Raw genomic sequence first — 5,515 nt, 5'->3', positions numbered from 1 at the left:
TGATTGCCCTCTTCTGGTTCCTTTTAATGCCTCTGTTACTCCCAGAGCAGTATTCTTTTATTTCTTCTCCTTCCTATTTCTTATTTGTGTCTTAGCTTCCGTTAGGGTTAGAGTGCTTCTGGCCCCTGTGGTTTGCAAACCTGCAGACAGATGACTGCAGAATTACCACAGAAATGTAACTGGGGCCTCCCTCTGGACTGGGGTTAGTCTCAGCGCATCACCACTCTGGGCTCAGTTCTGCAAGGTAGCTTCCCCCACGTGGTAAAGCAGCCTCTGCTGTCTCCCCCTGTCTCCCCTCAGCAGTGGGTTTCTGTACATCCACCTGTTGTGTTCCCCTCCCTCTGGTGAATTTTCTCAACCCCTCTTGCACCTCAGGCCTACACCCTAGCTCTTCTATGCAACATAGATTAGATAGTAGATTAGACAGATGATTGATAGATGATAGATATGTAGGTATATATAGATTATTGATAGATAACAGATACATAGCTATGCATTCATATATAGATGATTGATAGATGATAGATATACATGTAGATATGCATATATTTTTGATAGATGATTGACAGATGATAGATGTACATAGATCATTGACAGATCGATGATAGATAGATAGCTATACATAGATTATTGACCGATGGTAGATATACATAGATAGATGATAGATAGATGATAGATTCTTTGTAGATATACATAGATTACTGATAGGGAGATGATAGCTACACATAGACAGATTGATAGATATGTAGATATACATTATTGATAGGTGACAGATATACATAGATAGATGATTTGTAGATATTAGGTAAGTAGGTAGGTAGGTAGGTAGGTAGATAGATAGACAGACAGATAGACAGGTAGACAGGTAGGTACGTGTACAGGTAGGTAGGCAGACAGGCAGGTAGGTAGGTACAACCCTTTCTGTGACCTGCGGAGTCTCTGCTGAAGTGAATCAGGGTTGGACTACAGGTTGAGGTCAAAATGAAAACAAGTCATTTCCCAGGACACTAAATTTATACTGATGTGAGAGAAGTTGATTTGGAGGCAGGAAATTCATTCTATCCTGGTTTTTTTTTTCTTTTTTCCTAGCAAAGTAATGAACTACTCACAGGATTGCACAGTGATATAATAAAAGTTTGTTGTACAAAACATCATCATTTTGTGCTCATCATTTTTCCCACAGGGAGTTACGACTCACAGAAATCTTGTATTTGGAAAGCTCCCAGGAGCCCCGATTTGAAGTTGTGTCTTGTTTCCCTTTATGTATAATTGTCCAGAGCTGAGGATTAAACAGAACACATTAAACATTTGAAAGTGAACAGAAAAGGTAAAAATATGTTCATTAGGATTTGAAAACTCGCAGGAGCGTGTTACAGGCTAGCAACCCGCCCCAGCCCTCACTAACATGCAACAAGGTGAACATGACATCTGCTCCTGCGGGCTCTGAGCACACCTGCTCTCTAGTAGGCACCCTGTGGTCACCCCTGAATGTGTCCTGTGACCAGACTGGGAGTCTCAAGGCTTAAACAAAGTAACAGTGACTTTTCAGCTGCCGGGGAGCAGGGAGGTGATTTCAGCAGCTTCAGCCGACTGGTTCTGATAATAAAAAGGAGTTGTGCACATGACAGAAATGTCTTTTACATTGTCCCCACCATGTGTCACTAAAGCCCGGGCTGGGGGCGTGTTATACATAAAGATTTGTGTGTGTCCCTAGCACAACCCCTTCAGTCACTTCCCAAAGCAGCCGTTATTTCCACACTAAAACAAATATATTTTAAACCCTGACGGTGCTGTTAAATCTGCATATTTCCCCTCGTCCTGGCTCCATCCCACTCACCCCGTCCCTCCCTGCTTTTAGCCCAAACTGCCCCTGGCCTGCCTCGCCTGAGCTGGCACCTTTCTCCCCCTTCACCAACTGCTTCTCCCCACCCTTGGGCCCCGCCCCGTGTCCCCTCACCCAGGCCAGGGGCCTCCTGTCCCAGTGCTGTGGCTGTGCCATCCTCATGGCGTTTCCCATCCCCCTGGTGGAGCGAGGACCCCAGGAACAGGGGAGGTTCCAGGTTCCCTGCCCCACCCAGAAGGCGGGTGGAGCTGAGCAGAGAAGAGAAGGAATCTGAGGAAGATGGAAGCAGGATGGAGCCAGGAGACCAGAGAAAGCCACAAGGGGCAGACAGACGTGTGGAGGAACTGCCGCTTCTGGCACTGACTGGGCGAGAGGCCCGAGGGAGGGAGCGGTGGCAGCGTTTATCCTGGTTTGGAGGTTGCTGTTCTCCTCCCAGACCTGTCTGGCCGTGTCCGACCCTTTCCCTGCATCCCGGCCAGAAAGAGCATTACTCTGTGGCAGCTCTCAGGCCTTGCTCTGGGCGGATGCCTTCTGGGGGGACTTTTGCCCACGAGGAGACCGGTCACTTCAGGTGTCTGACTTGGACATTAGGTTCTTTGTCCTCGGTGTACACTCACTGTATTCAAGCTCGTCTTCATTAAAGCTTATGTTTGCTTTGATCAGCGGAAGGCAGAACTTATACAGAACAGGCAGGTTTGGGGGTTCAGGGGTGCCCCTCTCCTTGCCCTGGAACACTGGGCCCTTGATCCCGCTGTGCATGTCACGAAGACCACCTCCTGTCCACCCTCGCGCCTCACTCCTCGCTCTGCGCACCCCGCCCGGGGTGCCATTACCTGCGTTTTTCCCGCATTCTCCCTGAGCGCCACAGGACTGCCCAGTCCGTTTCCACCCGTCTATTTCGGGGCAGGGACCTGGAGCTCCTACTGTGCACATCCAGTCAGCACGCACAGGCCCATGGGCCTTAGCCGCTTGATTTTGCTCGGAGGACCTTCAGTCCTTACTACCTGCTCGGCGAGCCACAGAGCACTGCGCATGCGCTCTGCATGGAGGCACCAAATGCGCGTGCGCTAGACAACATGAATTCCGTTCGCGCTGCCTGAGAGGGACGTGAACGGAGGAAGGAGAGGCTCAGGCCCCGAAAGGAGGCCGGCAGAAACGAAGATCGCCGTCTTGTGGACCAGAATGGTATCGTGGGAAAATTGCAGTTGGCAACGCCAGTTGACCCGGAAGTGTTGGACGCGAGAGCGCATGTGCAAAAGTGGATAGGGCTTGCACATGTACACTTCCCACGGAAGTGGAGGGATGAAGTGCGCGTGCGTATTATGACGCCTCAAAATGCGCATGCGCCTGCTCATATGGAAGTGAACGGAGGAAGGAGAGGCTCAGTCCCCGAAAGGAGGCCGACAGAAACGCAGAGCGCCGTCTTGTGGACCGGGGTCGTATCGTGGGAAAATTGTGGCTGGCAAGGCCAGTTGATCCGGAAGTGGTGGACTTGAGAGCGTATGTGCAAAAGTCAGTAGGGCTTGCGCATGCGCCCTTTGCACTGAATTACCCGGATGAAGTGCCAAGTGCGCAACAAGACGCTTCAAAATGCGCATGCGCTTGTTGATGAAGTAAATGGAGGAAGGAGAAGCTCAGGCCCCGAAAGGAGGCCGGCAGAAACGAAGTCCGTCGTCCTGTGGACCGGGGTGGTATCGTGGGAAAATTGCGGTTGGAACGCCAGGTGACCCGGAAATTGGACGCTACAGCGTATATGCAAAAGTGGGTAGGGCTTGCGCATGCGCAGATCTCACGGAAGTAGGGGATGAAGTGCGCGTGCGCCACAAGACGCCTCAAGACGCGCATGCGTTTGCCGACATGGAAGTGAACGGAGGAAGGAGAGGCTAAGTCCCCGAAAGGGGGACGGCCGAAACTATGAGCGCCGTCTTGTGGACGGCGTCGTATCGTGGAAAATAGCAGTTGGCAATGCCAGTTGACTCGGAAGTGGTGGACGCGGGAGCGCATGTGCAAAAATGTGTAGGCCTTGCGCATGCGCACTTCGCAGGTATGTAGAGGGAGTCAAGACGTTTCAAAATGCGCATGCGCTTTCTGATATTGAAGTGAAATGAGGTAGGAGAGGATCAGGCCCCAAAAGGAGGCTCGCAGAAACAAATAGCGCTCTCAGTGAAACAGGGTGTTCTTGTAGGAAATAAGTGGCTGGAAATACCATTTGAACCGGAAGTGGTGGGCTTGAGAGCGCATGTGCGAGTGTCGGTACAGCACTGTGCGTGTGCACTAAACACCGACCTAGAGGGAGGGATGCGCTTGCGCAACACCAGGCGGCATATTGCGCCTGCGTGGGGCAACACGGAAGTGCAGGAAGAGCGCAGCTACTGAAGGTTGTAGAGAAACGCAATTGCGCATATCAGAAAGCAAATCAGATTCGGAAGGAGTGGTGATTGCCATGAAAGTTGGAGGGAAGAAGAAAACAGAGTGGAGGGGTAACTCGGGAAGAACATGCAAAGGCCCAGGCTGCCGGGCTCAGGAAGGGCGGGGTGAGCGAAGCCAGGACTCAATCAGCTGTAAAATAAACCTGATCGATGCGTTTTAACTTTTAATTACGGGCAACGTGAAATGTCTGACATGTTACCTGCAGGATACACTGACATCAGAGCAAAGGGAAATAATCTGGTGACAGTCACGGGTGCTCACTCACATGACTGAGCTGTGATGTCAGTGTGAGGTCACCGTGTTCTCCAACCACAGCAGCTCCAGCTGCCCTTACACGCACGTGTGACCTCTCAGAGTGACGGCCACGGGGCAAACCGAGGAAGACGTCAGCTAAGCCATCAAGCAGTTACCTTTAACGGAAAAACAACAGCTGCCTACTGTTCATTACACTTATTTAGACTAGAACTGCCTCAGCGGTTGTCATGGCACAGCTCCCTTTTACTATCAGAACCAGCCCGCCATGCTGGTGCACAGATCACTGCGCCAATCGCCTCCCTGCTCCGCAGCAGCTGAAATGTCACTGGTATTTTATTTGAGGTAATTCACTATGTTTGTGCAACTTATTTCACCTCAGTATTGGGATAAAATGTTTCGTGATCAAATCAAAATAAAACTATGTGCTTGGGTCTTACCATGGACAGTGACATCAGGAAGATTATTTTCAGGTGCAATTTCAACTCTGATTATGGTGTTCTTAACACGATTCTTTTTTCATTCTATGTCACAATAAAAGCTCATCCAGCCTGTCCTTCCTCATGTGAAGACAGCGACATGAGAAAGAACCACCTCGGAGCTGGCCCTCAGGAGTTTCGGGTGGATGTTCTAACACATCCCAGCCCAGGCAACTCACAGCCAGGGTCCCGGATGATCAGAAATGGTCAAGGTGACTTCCAACCAGTGTACCCGACTATATGCAGGCCGGTCAAATTGCAGCGTTTTCACCACACTGTAAATTCTCTCACCCGCTGAGTGAGACCACAGCGCCCTTGGCTGTGCCCAGAAGTGACCCCGCCTCGTCCCTCCAGGTTTGAGATCTTCTCTGCAAAAGAGTAATTTCCAACTGTTAGTTTCTTTCCTACTTGAAAAACTAAGCCCTTCTCCAATAATCAAATAGGAAAGACAAAAAGAACGAATGACTTCAGCAGTGTAAAGGCTCCCTGCTCCCCGAAAGTGCCCCAAAGA

This window comes from Condylura cristata, unplaced genomic scaffold, assembly GCF_000260355.1.
Source record: "Condylura cristata isolate star-nosed mole 26May11 unplaced genomic scaffold, ConCri1.0 scaffold00072, whole genome shotgun sequence".
Classification (NCBI taxonomy): domain Eukaryota; kingdom Metazoa; phylum Chordata; class Mammalia; order Eulipotyphla; family Talpidae; genus Condylura; species Condylura cristata.
This window is presented reverse-complemented; position numbering follows the sequence as displayed.